Raw genomic sequence first — 20,617 nt, 5'->3', positions numbered from 1 at the left:
CTTTCACAGGGGTCTGCACCGACTCCTTTAGGGACAGAGTGGGCAGGTCCGCAGGTATTGTGAACAGGAGGTGCGGGACCGCAAGTAACAATGAGAGAAAGTGCTGAACCAGAGCTTTGTTGATTTTCAATGTCTTTCTCTCATTTTCAAAGCTTGCCTTGAAGAGCTGAGGTATGAGACTTTCTTAGGAGGACAATACAAGTGATGATAGACCCATACTGACTGCAAATAGTCATGGTGACGATATTTTTGCCTAACACTATCTATAATTTCTTCTGCAAATTCCTCTTCTGATAGGGGATTTAGTCTTTGTCTCTTTGTTCTAGGTTGTCCTGATGGTTCACTGCCAGGGGTGGTTGTTTCCCTATCTCTTTTTTTGTTTATTTTCTCATTTAGAGGAGTTTGCAGAACTGGAGGCTCTCCCATATTGATCTGAGTGGGACGAGTCTATATTTGAGCCTGTTCTATGGAAGTTTCAGGCTGCTTGGACATTGCAAGTTGTTCAATGTGTTGATAGCTGGTCTCTAATTCCTTGCCCTTTAATGTTCCTGTGACTGGTGTACTTGTTTCCTGTGAAGGTTGTTGAGAGGTTCCAACAGTAGATGCACCAACTCCTGATCTTTGAGATAATTTAATGGTACATGTCCAAAAGAATCCAGGTCAAGTGTTTTCTCAAGATTTCTCATAACTTTCTCAAAATTGACCTGTTCACTATCATGCTCTAATGGGGTTCCTTCCCTCCATTCATACATATTTGCATATTGTTCAATTTCTAGAATCCTATGGTGAATATATGAGGACAACATGTTCTTCATTCTTCTATCACATATAAATGCTAGGGTCATATGGTTTCCACCCAAAACTCTTTTGTAACTCAAGATGCTCTTCTAAAAAAAAATTTGCTTCTTTCCATGCTTCCATAGTGTTGCAGACAAAAGGGCCTAGCTGGTTCTTGATTCTAAGCTGAGATTTCTTCTTGGCATTACAAAAATGGACTAGGTCTGCATTTATCATTTGCCTGAAATACTCCAATGCAAAGAGTCTCATTGGAACATACTTTGGTAGCCTAAAAGGGCAGAGTTCACACCCATAAATCCTGATTTCTATATGATTCGTATATAGGTACCAGTCACCTATCATGTACTGCTTGGAGCGCTGGAGGATTTTCTTCATATCACCATTGATCCTAGGAGGGGAAACTCCTATCAATAAAGTGGTTGCTGGATGGACAAATAGGTCAATGAACTCATTGTAGGTGTGAGGAGTCTCAATGGAATTATGGAAGATGGGACTCCAAAAGATGACAGACCTTGGATTGCCTCTAGTGTCGATCTTCTTGACATGGAAAGGAAAGTTGTCTGGCTGATAATACAACATAAGGTGATAGATGAAAGTGGTGTATTTGAAGACTCCTTCATTGTCCAGTCTTAGGAATTGGTCATCAATTTTATTGGCAATATAGGAGGCATAATCATATTTAACAGAAGGGGGCTGTCCAGGAGTAAAGATTGACAACAACATTAAGGTTATATCATCAACACACTCTCCGGAGTTGAATCCCATGATTGAAGCTATCATATCAACAATAATTTTTCCTGTATCTGTAAAGAAAGCCTGCAAATAAGGAGGTGGGCCTTTAGGCTAATGTTTAGGGTCCATGAACATCTGACAGATGCGAGTTAATTCTGATTGAGACAATTGGGAAGATTTCTCAAGTAAGTATCCCATAGAAATGGGAGTGATAGCTTGACTAGAGTGGAATTGCAGCATTTCATTGATGGACTGCGCAGTTATAGGAAAAAGGACTGTTTGACTTGGGGACATGACTGCTCTTTGATTAGGGTCATAATTGGCACAACAGTGATGAATTATCTCTGGGAAAACATGGACTGAAGAGAGGAATTACCTGGGAAGGTTGGGTTCCCACAGTCCTAATATGTCAGAGCCATTCAGATAACTATCTCTGGCCTGGCAAAAGATCTTAAGGTGGTTTTCATTACCGGATAAGTCTTGTATCTGAAAATATTTATCGACCAGAGGCAAATAATCTAAATCTTTGTGAGGATAATTCAGGGGTACGACATTCAGAGCTATAGGGGTTTCGATCTCTAGTTCTTGTGAATTTAGAAATGGAATTTGGGTTTTCTGTGAAAAATAGTCAAAACAACAGGTTTTGGGAACCTATATAGTGAAATAAACACTGAATTTATAGTGAAATTGGTCTTTTCCTGTGGAATATTTAGTGTAAAACCAAAACTTGCATGGTTTCGGTGGAAATGGGTAAATACCTGTATTGGGGAAGTGAACAGTGCAATGGCAGGATGGATAACAGGTTCCGGACGACATCGTTGCAAATTTTCTGACCAGGTGGCGATTGAAAAGCTTCAACGGTTGACTTGGACGTTTCTTTTCATGGGAACACAGTTTGTCATATGAAACAATGAAAACGACATTTCGTCGGTTTTATTCACAAAATTAAGGTTGGCGGGGGTTTATTTTTATTTCGGGGGATGACATAAACAAGACATGACACTTTGTTGTATGTGGAGGGCGATAAGTGGTATTTGATCGCAGCGCTTTTAGAGGCAGGCAGGTTTCGGCCGGGAGCTAGCGATTCCATTGATTGCATGACACGTGGCGGGGGTATAGGAGGAAAACCACCTGGTGATTGTGCATTAACGCGCGGTTACCAGGGGGCGCGATATTAATAAGGACCATCAGATGATGGGGACAGGATCGAATGGTGGACGGGCTAGTGATACGGCGGAGTTTTAACTGCGGCGGGCCCAATATAATTAACAAGTTAATTAATCATATCGGGGTGATTGTGAATGGGTGGGGAGGTTCCTAATTAACCTTGGGGGTTAATTAATTCCTTACTAATGCAGCAGGAGATCAGGGTTATTAACTAGTTACGGGTTAACTAGTTAATCCTAGTTTAAAACATACTTGTGGTTATAATTAACCAATGGGGGCGGGATATTAATATTTCGGGATTTATATATATTTTAGTAATACGGGAAAGGGTGAACTTTCGTTGGGAGTTATATAATATGTGTTAGAAATTAATATGAAAATATGTAATAAAAGCGCCAAGTAAAACATTCGAGTGTATATTTAACTTAGGCTTAGGTGAAAAGGGGATTTTATGTAATTTTTTGTATTTTTCCTAAATAAAATAGAATTTTACTTAGGAAAAGACTTATGCAAGTGAATGGATGATGATTGTAAGTACTTTAGGCTTTTTAAATTATTGGGCTGAGGGTCTGATCCCTCCAGAAGTCAGAGAAATGCTCTGAGCCCCTCTAATTTTCAAAGACCTTAATACTTAGGGGGAATTAGTAAAATCTTTAGGGAAAAATGAGAAGGGAAGTTAAGTATTTGACCTTGTCTTGCTTGAACTGCATCAAGTGTAATGTATGCCTTGCACTTGTGATAAAAGTGAAAATTAACACATTTAGAGACATTATCCATTATAAGTAATTCTGCAACATCATCTACCTACCCTACCTACTTTAGCCTGACATTTTTTCTTCTTTATTAGGGTGCACTTGGACTAGCAAACCCTTATCACATTTTTTCTTTTACATGTATAAATCTATCTAAGTCTAGCCTTATTACATCCAAGGGCTTAGATTAAACTGTTGATCTCCTTTTATTCACTCTACCTATCTACTTATTTGCCAAGATTAAACAGTTTGGTCAGATTTTATTCTCTATCTCTAAAACATAAAATTGAAAATATGAACTAGTCAAGTTTAAACTGTTTGATTGTTCATCAATTGTGGCATGAATCACAAGTTGCACACAATTTGTTTATTACGTAAGAGTAAAAATTAGTGGCATTTAGACTTGCTCACTTTCCTTGGTATTTCTTTTGGTGGGGTTCATTTTCTTTCACTTTTTTGACAATTTCATTCTTTTCACCCTTTGATTTTTCTTTTAGGGTATACCCTCTTTACATTTTTTTTTTTTGTTAACAATATGGAAAACCTTTGCAACAAGGAAAGGTATAAACATATTCATATCTCATCAAGTCAATCATGAAATATGACACCTGTTGGTATAGGAGCATAACAGGTTGTACATTTTTGTTTTGATGCCCATTTCATACCTCCAAAATTCTCTAATGATAGGTCATATGGTTTCTTTCTGCAAGGAAAGCAATAAGCTTGTTGGCTTAGCAAATTCCATAGCATGGAAGAAAAGGATTGATTTGGCACTTACAAAACCTGAAGTAATGGAATATGTCATCGGTGAAGTTGTTGAACCTAGAAAAGGAAAGACTTGAGCTAGAAAAATACAAGAAAGGAGAAGTAAGTGCACAAAGGATCATTATTGAATCCATTAAGTATCAACTTGTTCCATTTGTTGCTAATTTGAAGACTTCTAAGGCTATGTATGGAAAGCTAGTAAATTTGTACTCTATAAGTTCATAAGGTCAAAAGATGTCTTTGAGAAATAAACTATATAAAATAAATAAATTGAAGGATGGGGACATGTCATCCTTTCTAATGAAGATTTATCAAATAAGAGATCAGCTTCAGGGGCTTGTGAGACAATTTATGACTCTGAAATGACCATCTATGTACTAAATTCCTTGCCACTAGAATGTAGCAATTTCGCAACTAGCATCTACTCTAGGAAAGACTCTACTCCTTTTGATGAGTTGTGGGCTCAATGCATCTTGGAAGAGACTAGGATCAAGGCAAAAGATGACATTAAATCAAATGAACAATCTCAAGCCTTTATTGCAAGAACCAAAAAGTTGAAGAAGGGAAATTTTAGAAAGTCCAAGAAGAAGCCAAATATGCCCAAGATTTAGTGCTTTGGATACAATGAATTTGGACACTTTAAGAAGGACTCTCCAAACAAGTAAAACAACGAAATAAAGGAAAGAAATGAAGATAACACAGTTGAAGAGAAGGAATAATCCGAGAAGAAGTTGAAGAAAGAAGATGTCAAAGATATTTATTATTGAAGAAGGCATACTCTCCGCTGGGATCTTTATGAATATTGTCTTTCATTTAGAATAACATACATTTTTGTTTACTTTAGAAGAGTTTTTTTGTTAAAGAATGGCATCATCGATACTAGCCTGTGATAGTAGAAGATTTAGAGTCTACCTGATTGGGTTGTTTTGTAGGAGTCATCTAGTCTTTCAAAATTAAGAAGATTGGATCATTTTGCATATTATAGCTCATTCGGGCATTTTCTAGCATAATGTTAGAGGTAGTCATTTTGCTAAGGTGGATCATCATGATCCTATAAGAACCATCATTTTGGAAGGTTCTTGGAAGAAGCATTATGACAAGGTTAGTATATATTCCATATAGTATGGAAACAATACTCTTGAAGGATGAAGTAATGCAGTTGTTCAAGTTGAAGAACAAATAGCTATATGATTGTATGAAAGATTAAGAATGCATATTTGAAGTAACAGTTGGGTAGGATTCATATGTACAGAATCATGTAAAAGAAGTCAGTCATAAAACATGTTTGGTGAATCTTTCGTTTATTTGTATGATTCCTAAAAAGATGAATTTGATCCAGGTGGATATTGGTGGCCACCCGCTAATTCCACTTGGATCCCCTCTAGTGCTTCTTACAGTTTTTTCAGTTTCCTTAATTATAGAACAGTTTAATATTTTTAGCAGTTTTTCGGGTAAAGGGCTCCCCGCTACAGTTCATTGTCGACAGCGGGAGCCAAAAGAACCTCATTTTGGCAGAGGTCGTGAAACGGCTGGGTTTACCGACCACAGCACATCCACAACCATACACCATTGGGTGGCTGCACCAAGGACGGGATCTTCGTGTGAGCCAACAGTGTTGCCTTCCATACAACATCAAGCCCTTCATGGATGAGGTATTGTGTGACATTGCTCCCCTTGAAGTTTGTGATGTGTTATTAGGACAACCATACTTGTGGAAGCGACATGTTGTGTATGAGTCAAGGCCCCGTGCTGTTATTGTTACTTTGGGAAATAAGTTGTACAGGATACCAGAGGTAGCACCGCCTACCGCCATCTCTTTGGTTACTACAAAACAATGCAGTAAGCTCATTTCCAAAACTGGGAAGTTTGTTTTCCTGATGATACGCCCTCAAGAAAAGAAGAAGACGGTGGCCACGACCTCCAGACAGGGCCCCTCCGAACGACAACTACAGATGGACAAGGTCGTGGAGGAGTATGAGGACATCTTCACCTCCCCCGCAGGGGTTCCTCTGCACTGTCAGGTCAAGCACTCCATTGATCTGACCCCAGGTTCGCCGCTGCCCAATGGACCAATCTATCGGCGCTCTGTTCTTGAGAACGATGAAATCAAGAGGCAAATTCAGGAGCTGCTGCAAAAAGGTCACATCCATCCAAGTTCATCGCCCTGTGGGAGCCCGATCGTGCTGGTACAAAAGAAGGATGGGACTTGGAGACTCTGTATTGACTATCGAGTGCTGAAAAAGATCACTGTCCATAATAGGTACCCAATCCCACGGATTGATGACCTCCTGGACCAACTAAAGTGGGGAAAATATTTCAACAAGATCGATTTGAAGTCAGGATATCACCAGGTACCAATCGAACCCTCCGATGTGTGGAAGACTGCCTTCAAAGCCAAGGAGGGTCTTTTCGAATGGTTGGTTATGCCTTTCAATTGATGAATTCTCCTGCAACCTTCATGAGGCTAATGGATGACATCTTGCAGCCATTCACCAACTCATTTTTAGTGGTATACTTGGATGACATCTTGATCTTTAGCAAGACTTGGGAAGAGCACCTCCACCACATCCGACAGGTTCTCCAAAGACTGCGACAACACAAGTTATGTGCCAATTTGGAGAAATGCACTTTTGGCATGACCCAGGTTCAGTATCTGGGATACATTATTGATGAAGGGGGGGTGCATGTGGATCCAGTCAAGATCCAAGTCATTTGGGATTGGCCATCTCCAACCACTCTGACAGAGCTTCACAGCTTTCTAGGCCTTGCCAACTTCTACCGTAGGTTCGTGTTGGGATTTTCTCATATCACTTGGCCCTTGAGTCAGGTCACCAAGGGAGGAGCGAAAGCAAAAAAAAATTGGTCTGAATCTCAACAGAAGGCATTCACAGACTTGCAACAACCATTTGAGGTCGAGACAGATGCCTCTGACTATGCTATTGGGGCAGTCCTTACACAACACGGGCATCTAGTGGCATATCACAGTGAGACACTTTCAGACACAGTCCGGAAGTATCCCACTTATGACAAAGAGATGTATTCCATTGTGCAGACCTGCCGACAATGGAAGCATTACATTTTGGGGAAGGAAACGGTCATCCACACAGACCACCGACCCCTGCAGTTCATACAGACCCAAGGGAAATTGCAGAATGATCACCATCAGAAGTGGTCCACATACCTGCAACAGTTCCATTTGAATATCAAGTATAAGAAGAGCAGCACTAATAATGTTGTAGATTGCCTCAGTCGACCACCGATCATGGCGTTAACCACCGTGCTCAACTCTTGTGGGCACGAGACTTCTGATTGGCCACTGCTCTACAAAAGTGACCCGGAATTCGGCCACACATACCAGACACTCTTGGAGGGTCAGCATGTTCCAGATTTTCACCTCCAGGACGACCTGTTATGCCACCTGGGTCACCTTTGTGTTCCTTCAAGCGAGCGTGCCAAGATGATCTGGGAAGCACACTACAGTCAGGCTGTTGGGCATTTTGGGTTCGAAAAAACGGTGGTAGTACTGCAGAAATATTTCTATTGGCCGAATCTTCGACAGGATGTCGGGAAGTACATCAGATCATGCACTGCTTGTGCCATTGCCAAACCAACCATCAAGAAGCAAGGCCTCTATAACCCGCTGCCTACCCCTAGTCGACCTTGGGAATCCATCTCCATGGATTACATGTCAAGCCTCCCTTCCACTAGGCATGTAAATGACTGGTCGTCGACAGGTTCTCGAAGATGGCCATTATGGCGGCCTGCAAGAAGAATATCACAGCAGAAGCCACTACTAAACTCTTCTTTGAACGAGTATGGGTACACTTTGGGATCCCACAGTCTATCATTTCAGATCGGGACAGCAGGTTCCTCAGTACATTTTGGTCTAGCCTCTGGTCGATGCTGGACACCAAACTCACTAAGTCCACAGCCTTCCATCCTCAAACTGATGGCCAGACTAAGGTCGTCAACAGGATGATCGTACACATTCTGTGCATGTACAACTCAAAGCATCCACGCACATGGGACGAGAGCCTCCCCTATGTTCAGCACAGCTACAACCGGGCTCTCCACAGCTCGACTGGCCACAGCCCTTTTCAGGTGGGATTGGGATTCCAGCCACTATGTCCCATCGATGTGGCCATGCCATTTGCAGCTACTCACATAGATTCTGCTCATGTCCAGTCCGAAACAGATAAGGCAAACAGCTTCATTGAGCATATCCAACATATTCGCCAACAGGTCCATGACATTCTGGAGAAATCAAATGCCAAGTACAAGCAGCGACATGATCAACATCGGGTGCCACACAAGTTTCAAGTGGGCGACAAAGTCTGGTTGCATTTGCAAAAGGAACGCCTTACCGGAGCCTATCGGAAACTCAGACCACTCTGATATGGCCCTTACACCATTACCAAGGCTGTGGGAGACAATGCATTTGAGCTCAGCATTCCCCAATTCCTTGGCCTGCACCCGGTGTTCAATGTCGACCGCCTTCGGCCATACTTTCCACCATTACTAGACACGTCTGACATTGTAGAACAACTCACACCCACAGAGTTAAATCCAGCTTGCATGGAACAAGCTGCAACTGATCGGATCATGGACACATAGATCAAGCACACTCGTCAGCAGAATATCCAACGGTATCGAGTTGTCAAAGCAGGACAACTCCTTCACCAGGGCAAGTGGCTCACCAGGGACCAAGTGCAGCAGAAGTTCCCTCATCTCATGGAGGAACTCAACGCAATGGGGACCATTGCTTCCTAAGGGGGGAGGAATGATCCAGGTGGATATTGGTGGCCACCCGCTAATTCCACTTGGATCCCCTCTAGTGCTTCTTACAGTTTTTTCAGTTTCCTTAATTATAGCACAGTTTACTATTTTTAGCAGTTTTTCGGGTCCTAAACTTCTAGAGCCGTTTTGAGGCCCTAAACGACGTTTTTTGGGAAATCTACCGCCAGCGATTTTTCTATTTAAAAATTGTCTTTTCCGTCATAGTCCTCAGAGAGATCTTTCCAATGGGCTATCATGCACGTCAAACGGAGATAGTACGACCAATTCGCGACCCCAGGAAATTGATGTACCAACTTACCCAAAAACGGGGCCCACAATTTGGCGTTTCATCTTCTAGGGTTAGGTTTTGGAATGTGAAGGGTTTTCCATTGTTTCTCAACAATAAATAGGCTTTCGAGCCTCATTGTAAGAAATTTCAGAGGCATGTAGTCACCACATCTCTTCTCAGAGATAAGCTACCATCGCCCTAGCTGGTTTATTTCCATTTCTGTTTGTAAGCATATTTCAATATTTTACAGTAATGAAATGAGGTATTATTTCCACTGCATATCGGTCTTTATGGTTATCTCTGTATTTTATTGCATTCCTGTTTAAATCCAGATCAGAATTTGACTTACTCTAGAATGAATAAAAGGATTAATACTTTGTCACTAAAACATATAGAATGATGATCAACATCTCGTATATTCTTCGAAAGAATATTGTAACTTGGTAATCAATTTCAATCCTTGGGCCCTACGATGAATGAAGGAATATTCTTTTGAAGATGGACCATGAGGATGTTGATGTTTTGATGAGAAAGTCAACATGATGAGGTAAGTCTAATATTAATATTTTTTGTTGGTTATCTGGTTAATATAGTTTTTTCTACCTGGAAGGATATTGCAAGAATATATGATGAATGTTGAGGTGAGTTCAACATATGATTTTGGAAATTATGAAGTCAAGATGTTTTGAAGTAAAAAGTAGCAGTGCGAGAAGATAACCTAAAGTTCAATTTCATACAAAGAAGATCACTTCCATGAGGAAGCTATGATTAACTTGAAGTCAGTAAGGCTCAATATAATTCCTTCATTAATAATGACAAGATGAAAGTGATATACAAGATTGATCCTGTCACAAAATTAAAAGAAGAATATGGCTCAATGATACCCAAGAAAGAAGAAAGCTCAATATAATGAGATACAAAGGAAAGAGGGAGCCATGCAGCTATCTCCAAAAATAATAGGTAGTTGATATTCTTATGGAAACAAGCTAGAAATCTTGTGGTTATGAATTCTCATATTGAAGTCGGGGATCTCCTCTATGTATGAGAGGGAGAAAAGGATTCTCCTTGAACAGGAGCAAGGATCTATTCCCTGATCAAGAGGGAATATGGATATCCTTTCTAGTTGAGAGGGAGTGAAGATGAACATAAAATGTGCATTATCTTATTCATGTTTTGTGCACTTGACCAGGACTAATAGTCGTAAGTCTAAGTGAAGGCCATAAAGAGAGAATGGTGAAGGATTGGATCAACATATGTAGTTTCCTTGAGGATAGATAATCCAAGAAAAGAAAGATATTGAAACTTTTTGAGGATAAAACAGGTATCCCAGATAAGTGTAGTCGAACACAACTAATATTCTTTGAGGATTCAGGATTAGAAATATAAGATAAGAATAGTCCTAAAAGGACATAACTAGTGAACATTCCGATGGGGTATTTGCCTTAGAGGTAGTGCGGTATCACACATAAAGCCTCCTAGGATAATTCTCTCGAATGAAGTTGAGATTGTTAAGTTAGTCCTTGGTGACAATGTTGGTTATAATGTTGATGCTTACAGTTGGCTTATCAATCCATCCTTCTTATGAGAACTCTTCTGTTTGAGAATGATTTTGTATTGGTTGTACAATTATGAATACCTCCATAGTTAAAAGGGAGTGTTGGAAATGTAACTAGTTTCGCTCTTGATAATTTTTATTGTATTCATTTCAATATGTATCTTATGTAACAAACAAAAGAAGAAGGAAAACGTTATTATTTTAAAGCATGTATTTCATGCTCCTTATTTATGGTATTCTAGGTAAAAGCATGGTCTTCATGCTTCTAGGGTTTGTTAGGTCATAGGATATATTGTCATGAGTCAAAAGAGTCAACATCATGATTATAAGACCCTTCTAGCAAAAATGTACCTTGTAAAAGAATTTATTTTGAGTCTATAAGGTCTTTGAAACCTCCAAATTACAATTCATCCCTAGCAGCTACAATTCGGCCTAAAGGAGGGAATTTAACCCCTTGAAAAGGTTATAAATAGAAGCAAATTCAACCCCATTTGACACACTCACTCACAAAAGTTAGATCTCTCAATAAAAAGTTTGATATGAAGTTGGGAATAGAAAGAAAGGAATATTGAAGGTCTATAAGACAAGGAGAATCCAAGAAAAAGAAGAAAATTTTGTTTTTGGGCTCTATCTCTCTCACACGTGTGAAATATAGGGTTTCTATAGCTTCCAGGAAGGTCGAAATTGCAAGACATCAAGTTGTTGGAAGAGTGAATATTCTGATTTGACTCTATTTCTCTTTGGAAGCATCATCTTTCTCTAGAAAGACCTCTTTAATAATTGTCTTAGGGTTTTTGCAACAGCTTCAAAGTCAAAGTTGCAAGTTGAAGCAGTAAGTAGAAATTGTGGGGTCAAAGTTGGGGGTCAAATGTGTAGCTAGAAGTTGGATGATGCAATTTTTTATTGAAGTGATAACTTGGTACTTGGAGGAGGACTTGGTCTATGGTTTGGGTCTTGATTGTCTTGTTTGAAATAGATTCTATAAGAAGAGAAGAATTTTTTTGTGTTTTCCCCTTGGAGGGGTTTTTCCCTAGCTTGGAGCCAATTTTTTTGTTTATTGTCTTTATTGTACTACTCTTGATATTTGTCTGATGAAAATATATAATAAATAAAAAACAATAAGATAATTAAAGATCACAAGAAAATATTAAGGAAAAGGGAAAATCTAAAATAATAGATGGCATATTGCATTTTCCAATAGACTACAAGTTTGTATTTATTATATTTTATTTTTGTAAAGAAAGAAATATGGAAAATTAATTGTTGAGTACAAATGGATGAAAGATAAAAAGGTTTCAATTTATTATGGAAGTGTTATTAACCATCAATAAGTCCTAGGCATCTAATCTAGATGATTAAATTTAATTGAGGAATTATGGTATTGTCCAATTAATTGTTTCCTAGTGGATAAGGAGTTGTCTTCAGGAGTGGGAAAAAAAGCTCATAAATGAGAAGATAACTACCTTCCACCTATTGATTAAGTGGAGGCAGTTATTAACCACCAAAAGAGTGGTAGATGAGTTAATATATCTTTTTTTTAATTGCTTTTCTCTGATTTAGAGAGCAGAATAGAGACTGAAGAGAAGTAAGAAGCAAAAAATAGAGAAAAGAATTGCAATATTGAATGCTCAAGGGGACATTGGTTGTGTAGCAGTGTCATGGTTGGTAGGAGCCAAGTACCTAATTATTAATTTTCCAAAAAGAAAAAACTTGTATCAAGTCGGCATTTCTACCTCTAGCTTTTGATTATGTCTATTTGGAAAAGAAAAGTTTAGTACTAGTTACATAAATTTTATATTTCATTATGAATGAAAAATATTAGAAGAATATTTCTTTAGAAGTATTCAAATATGAAATATGGTGAGTTTATTTCTACTTTTAAGTTCCTAAAGGTATAAAAAAAAAATTGGAAAGCCATAGTATCTTCACAATTTTTGTAGAAGATGAATTGTGCTTATGCAATATTCCATATAAATTATTCATTTCTTATGCATCTAGAATGGTAAGGAAAAGAAAGATAACCTTATTCTGAGGGGGAATTATCCTGGTTGGATTTATGAGTATCAAATATAAAATATACGTGTATATATATAATATCATGAAAACAAAAATTATCATCTTTGGTTATAAATTTACATAAATATAACTAGTGTATATATGTTTATACACATATATAAATGATTAGATATAAAGTAATAGGCACTAATAAAACTATATTGGAGAACAAAAACAAATTCTTGTTGCTTATATTGAAGAAGAAACACAGTAATTTTTAAAAGAAAAATAACAGACGCAAATTTCATATGAAATACAGAATCTAAATTCAACATAGTGAAATATAAAAGTCTCAAAGCATAACTTTGGAGCAAAGCCACAAATACATTCATCAAACTTCAAAGAAAAATAGACACTGAGTCATAAATTCTTATACAGTTCATATCCCTGTATTGGAGTGTCAACAGATACCCTTATATAGAAAACTAAAAGAGCAATAACGTTTTTAGTATATAAAAGGCATAATGCCACCATTAACACCCCAATATGGGAAGAAGTTAAAACTGTAACTCTTCAAATGTAACAAAAACAAAAGAAATTGGTGCAGGCACCACAAACTCAAGAACCAAGAGCCAGACACCCGACCTGGTAATAGTAAACCATAATAATTTGGTGAGAGTTGGAGGAGACCAATAGTATAGATCTTTCCAAGTAATTTATCCTTGCCAGAAAAGAAGAATGGTACCTGTGTACAGGAAAATAAACTTTAGTCAAATAATTGTAGGTTAATGTGAGGAATCTAGTAGAGTGATAAAAACAAGAAATTTACAGAGAAAATAAGTGAAGGAAGTAAAATCTACCTGTGACTGTTAACGGAAAATAAGAATGCCTTCTACGTATGTATCAAACGATGCTAGAGTGAGACAAGGATTAGAGAGAAATTCGTGTTGAAGAATTTTATAAATATACAAGCCAACTATTTTAAGGAAAGATACGATACAATTTATAAGAATGGAAAACATTATATATATATAAAGTTCAACAAGTATAAACTATATAGGGAAACCCTATAATTAGGGTTAGAGGTAAGATGATCCAAATTTTTTTCCAAATAGATATTAAACAGAAAGGAAGTAGATAAAGAAAAAAAGGATGGTAAAATGAAGGAGGCAAGTAGTTACTCCTCCTTGGAGTAATAATACATATAAACCCTAGATAGGGGAAAACCCTGAAAATGGGTTAGCGCAAGGAGTAAACCCTGTGGAATTTTAAAACAAATAACAAAAAAAAAATATTGTGTGTTACATTCGTTGACTTGATTAAGGGAAACATGATGCAGTAGCATCAAAACCCTTTCCTCGGAGAAAGGGATAATATAACTACACAAAATAAATATATATATATATAAATATATATATATATAAAAAGGATTAATAGGTAACAGAAAAACCCATATATGGGGTTATTCAAAAAAATAATGTATTTACCTGTAGTCGTGTTGCTGTAAACAAAAGAAAATTTCGGTAGCAATGAGTTCCAAATTCACCACTGTAAACCCCAAAAGGCAAAGGCACAATAAGAATTTGGAGTAGCCTTATGTCGTCAATGGCTCATTATATATATATATATGCATCAAGGAGTTCCTTTGACATCATCTCTATGATTGCTTTAGGTGCTAACATGGGTAGTTATTGTCACAATTTCACTATATTCATTTTCAATCAATTTCAATGTGTTATTTTCCATCTAGTGTTGTCCCTTATCCTTTATGTATATTACCAAGTTATGCTCTACATAAGTCAGGATCATTGAACTTCGATCCTCTACGTCTTGGAAAATTTCAAAAATGTGAGTCCATTCTTTATACCAACATGAAGGTTGTAGTTCAAAAATATTATGTTCTCTCTATAATTGTATTTTCATTTTCTAAAATGTTTTTGATCAAAGTCATTGTTAATGGATGCTTACATTTTTTTCATAAAGAAATACTATTTACAATTTAACACCACATGAAACAACTAAACTTATCATGCTCAACCACCCCACCACACCATTCACTCATGACCATGTTGTGCATGACAATCCTCTAACATTTCCCCTTCCAAACATGATCTAAATTTAAACAAGAATGCAACAAATTATAGATATAACCATAAATAAAAACATGCAGTAGAAATAACACTTCATTTCATTAATATCAAATACTGAAATATGCTTAATAACATAATGGAAATAAGACTGGCTCGGACGATAGTAGCTTATCTCTGAGAAGAGATGTGGTAGCTACATGCCTCTGAACTGTGTTACAATGAGGCTCAAAGACATATTTATTATTGAAAAACAATGGAAAACCCTAAAAATCCAAAAACCTAACCCTAGGAGATGAAGCGCCAAACTATGGGCCCCATTTGGGTAAATTGGTACATCAATTTCCTGGAGTCATCACTTTCACATACGGTCTCTGTTTGACGCGCACAATGCCTCGTTAGAAATATCTGTCTAAGGACAAAATATTTTGAGTGAACAACATGGATCAATGACCCATGTTCACCTCATTTTTCCCAAAAAACATCGTTTAGGGCCTCAAAACGGCTCCGAAAGTTTAAGACCCAAAAAAATACCAAAAATAGTAAATTGTGCTACAATTAAGGAAATTGAAAAATTGAAAGAGACAATGGTGGGGGTCCAAGTGGAATAGGTGTGTGGCCACCAACATCCACCTGGATCATTCCTCCCCCCTTAAGAAGCAATGTTCCCCATTGCGTTGAATGCCTCCATGAGATGGGGAAACTTCTATTGAACTTAGTCCTTGGTGAGCCACTTGCCTGGGTGCAGGAGTTGGCCATCTTTGACAATGGCCATCTTTGACAACCCGATATAGTTGGGTCTTCTATTGACAAGTGTTCTTGACCTATGTGTCCATAATCTAATTATTCGTGGCATGTTCCATGTAGTATGGGTTTAATTATGTTGGTGTGAGTTGTTCTGCAATGTCTAATGGGTCCAACAATGGTGGGAAGTATGGTCGAAGGTGGTCCACATTGAACACTAAGTGCAGGCCAAGGAATGGGGGAATGTTGAGCTCAAAATAATTGTCTCCCATAACCTTAGTAATGGTGTAGGGACCATATTGGAGAAATCTAAGCTTCGAATGGGCTCCAGAAAAGCATTATTTCTACAAATGCAACCAAACTTTTTCACCCACCTAAAACTTGTGGGGCACCCGATGTTGATCATGTTGTTTCTTGTACTTGGCATTTTTCATAATGGAGCAACGATATATCGAATTGTTTGGTAGAGGTGCTTCGGGAGTCATATCGAACGAATTCTTGACCTGACATTGCAAGGGCACTCCTATGGGTGAGGAGAAGATGTCCTTGTATTCTTCCATGACTTTATCCTCCTACTTCTGCTATGTGGAGGGACCCTTCCCAGGGGCCATGGATGTGGCTACGATCTTCCCCTTACTTTGAGAGTGGACCAGAAAGAAAATAAATTTCCTAGTCTGGGAGATTATCTTACTGCATCTCTTAGCAGAGATCAAAGGGGTGGCAGTAAGTGGGACTACCTTCGGTATCCTGTATAACTTATTGCCCAAATAAATAATCACAGAGCGAGGTTTAGACTCATATATAGCATGTTGCTTCCACAAGTGTGGCTATCCTAATAATACACCACAAAATTCAAGAGGAGCAACATCACACAATACCTCATCTGTGAAGGGCTTGATGTTGTAGGGAAGGCAGCACTGTTGGATGACTCAGAGATATCATCCTTGGTGAAGCCACTCGATGTTGTACGATTGCATGTTTGGTGTGGTTGGTAGGCCCAACTGCTTCATGACCTCTATCGAAATGAGGTTCTTTTGGCTCCCACTATTAACAATGAATTGCAGTGGTGAACTCTTCACCCACATCTGTGAGTGGAAGAGATTCTCCCCCTCTAGATCTTCAGGCTCCTTCTTCTAGATATTGGTGGTGGCAACAATGGTGTTGGGCTCCACATTAATAATCTACTTCCCTTTGTCATTTCTCTTGTCCAGTTCTGACTCAGGGTCGGAACATGCATCTAATTCTAAATCCTTCAACTCGGCCACTAGCGACTGTTTGGCCCTACACTCACTTGTGTTGTGAGTGGGGCTCTTATGGAACTCACACCACTTTCTTGTGTCCTTATTTGACTTTGTGGTGCTGTTCTTTTCTTGTGGCTTCGATGGGCTGTCTTGGGTCACCCCACCTTGGCTTTGTCCTTTGTTCTCCGATTTGGGGGCATCTTTCCCTTGCTTTGGATTCATAGATCCAAAGTCTCGCTTCTTGTTGGGTGTGGAGCCTGATTATCTTCTATATTCAAAGGTATCGCCACATAGGACCCCAGTTCGAAACGTTGCCGCCCGTAAAATATTCGCTGCAGGGGGGGTCCAGGGGGGGGCGGCTACGACCTTTGGGAGCCCCCCCCTGGCGGGGGGTTTCGGGGGCAGCGCCCCCGAAGCTAAAAACAGCTGTAAAATTGCCTTGTAAAAGTATAGTAATTTCTAGTCAATCTCGGCCGTTCATTAGGCGGATGATCTGACGGTAGAACTTACGTTTAGTTTAGGGTTTTTTTCCCTAGAAGGCAACCCCTCTCTTTGTATGAGGGTATTGTATTTGAGGCTGTGAGATAGATGTGTATTCTGTGAGCGAGAAACAGAGAGGTGAGACTGTGAGAGAAAACAGAGGATATTACAGCGGATTTGCTGTAGGTTGTGTCTCTTCATTTTGTTGGATAATAAAAAGGAAGGACTGGCTGTTCGGGGTGGACGTAGCCCAAACTGGGTGAACCACGTATATCTGTGTCTCTCTTGTTTTGTGCGTTTTCTGTGTTTATATTTCTGCAATATTTTATATGTTCCATTGCTCCGTAATATATAATTTTCTAACAACTGGTATCAGAGCCGAAGGTCTATTTGGCTAATAAACTCGCAGGAAAGAAGGATTCCTGGTTCGAGTGGGAGCAATGGCGGAATATGGTAAGTTTAGGGTCGAGAAATTTAACGGCCAAAACTTCTCGCTGTGGAAGATGCAGATGGAAGATTATCTGTATCAGAAAGATCTATACCTACCATTGGGCGGAAAAACAAAGATGCCGACGGGTATGAAAGACGAAGAATGGAACCTTCTCGATAGAAAGGCACTTGGAACAATACGATTGTGCCTTGCTGCGTCAGTCGCCTTCAACATTTCGAAGGAAACCACGACAGAGGGTTTGATGCAGACGTTGTCGAAACTATATGAAAAACCCTCGGCCTCAAACAAGGTATTTCTTATGAAACGGTTATTTAATATGAATATGTCGGAAGGTGGATCTGTTGCAAACCATTTAAATGATTTTAATACAGTTACAAGTCAGTTAAGTTCTGTAGGGGTAAACTTTGATGATGAAGTTAGAGCTCTGTTATTCTTGTGCTCATTACCAGAAAGTTGGAATGGTTTGGTAATGGCCATTAGTAACTCCGTTTCTGGATCTAGTACTTTAAAGTTTGATGATGTTGTCGGTGCTATCCTTAGCGAGGAAATGCGACGGAAAAGCTCCGGTGAGACATCGGGAAATGCTTTGAGTGCAGAGTCTAGAGGAAGAAAAATGGAAAGAGGAAAGAGCTCAGGATATCGCAGTAAATCAAGGAAAGGCAGATCCAAGTCCAGATCAGGGATAGTGTGCTGGAAATGTGGAAAGAAAGGACACCTAAAGAAAGACTGTAGATCTCGGAAGGGAAAAGAAGGAGATGCACAGCAAGAAAACAATCATGAAGCAAATGTGACAGGTGAGGTGTTACAAGATGCTTTGATTCTTTCTTTCGAAAATATTACTGATTCCTGGGTGGTAGATTCAGGGGCTTCATTCCATGCCACACCTGATAAGAAATACTTTCATGAATATGTTCAAGGAGATTTTGGACAAGTTCGTCTAGGTGATGATAAACCCTGTAAAATCGTTGGAATGGGTAAGGTTCTTGTAAAACAGCAGAATGGAAACCAATGGCTATTAAAGGAGGTAAGGCATGTTCCAGATCTAAAGAAAAATCTGATTTCAACAGGGAAGTTAGGCAGTGAAGGTTGTGTGACAACTTTCACAGATAAAGCTTGGAAGGTCACTAAAGGAGCCCTGGTAATAGCAAAAGGCGAAAAGGTTGGTACATTGTATTTATGCAATGGTATTTCTAACTCTGTTAATGCTTTAACTTCCAGAGGAGCAGATGCAGCATTATGGCATCATAGGCTCGGACACATGAGTGAAAAGGGGATGAAGATTCTTCACTCAAGGAATTTGTTGCCGGGTTTGAAGAATGTTGATTTGGACTTCTGTGAGAACTGCATTTATGGAAAACAGAAGAGAGTCAGATTTCTCAGAGTTGGGAAAGAAAAGAAGAACGAAAAATTAGAGCTTGTGCATACAGACGTATGGGGACCTGCTCAGGTATCATCTCTCGATGGCTCTCGTTATTATGTTACTTTTATTAATGATGCAACTAGAAAAACTTGGATTTATTGTATTAAGAATAAATCTGATGTATTTGATACTTTCAAGAAATGGAAAGCTTTGGTTGAGATTGAGACAGGAAAGAAATTGAAGTGTCTTAGATCAGACAATGGAGGTGAATATTGCAGCAAAGAGTTTGATAGGTACTGTTCAGAGCATGGAATTCGCAGAGAGAAGACAGTTCCAAGAACACCACAAGAAAATGGTGTGTCAGAAAGGATGAACAGAACAATCATGGAGCGTGCAAGGTGCATGAGATTGCATGCAGGATTGCCTTTACAGTTTTGGGCAGATGCTGTAGATACTGTTGTTTATCTAATAAACAGAGGGCCTTCAAGTTCCTTGGATGGTGGTCTTCCAGAGGAAGCATGGACAGGTAAAAAGGTAAACTACTCTATTTTAAAGCCTTTTGGTTGTGAGGCCTTTGTCCATATTGATAAAGAAAATAGAACAAAGCTTGAGGCAAAGTCAAAGAAATGTACCTTTATTGGATATGGTGTTAATGATTTTGGTTATCGCTTATATGATTACGAAAATCACAAAATCATTAGGAGCAGAGATGTAATATTCAATGAAAAGGTCTTGTATAAGCATCAATTGCAGGAAAAGAAACAGGAAAAGGAAAACAAGGAATACGCAGTCCTTGATGAAATCACTGAAAAAGTAAAGGTGCCTGAAAATAATAACAATCAACAACCACAACAACAGCAACCACCACAACAACAACAGGCACCCCAAACACCTGAAAGTGGTGTTAGAAGATCTACCAGGATAGGTAGACCCCCTGAACGATACTCTCCTTCATTATATTATTTATTGTTGACTGATTCCGGTGAACCCGAATGTTATGAAGAAGCAATGCAGGTTGAAAGCAGGAAGAAGTGGGAGGTAGCCATGGAAGAAGAGATGGACTCCTTAATGCATAACCAGACTTGGGATTTAGTCAGGTTGCCTGTAGGAAAAACTACATTGAAGAATAAATGGGTTTACAGGTTGAAGGAAGAAGATGGAGGAAAACAGAGGTATAAAGCTAGACTTGTGGTGAAGGGGTTTGCACAGAAGAAAGGTATTGATTTTGATGAAATATTTTCTCCTGTTGTTAAAATGACTTCAATCAGAACTATTTTAAGTCTTGTAGCAGCTGAAGATTTGCATCTTGAGCAGTTAGATGTAAAGACAGCCTTTCTCCATGGGGATTTGGAGGAAGAGATATATATGCAGCAGCCACAAGGATATGAGGTGAAAGGGAAGGAGAAACTAGTGTGCAGGTTGAAG

The sequence above is a fragment of the Pinus tabuliformis genome, chromosome 6, assembly GCF_031772625.1.
Source record: "Pinus tabuliformis cultivar Carrire ecotype Pingquan chromosome 6, CPIR1, whole genome shotgun sequence".
In the NCBI taxonomy this organism is placed as follows: domain Eukaryota; kingdom Viridiplantae; phylum Streptophyta; class Pinopsida; order Pinales; family Pinaceae; genus Pinus; species Pinus tabuliformis.
This window is presented reverse-complemented; position numbering follows the sequence as displayed.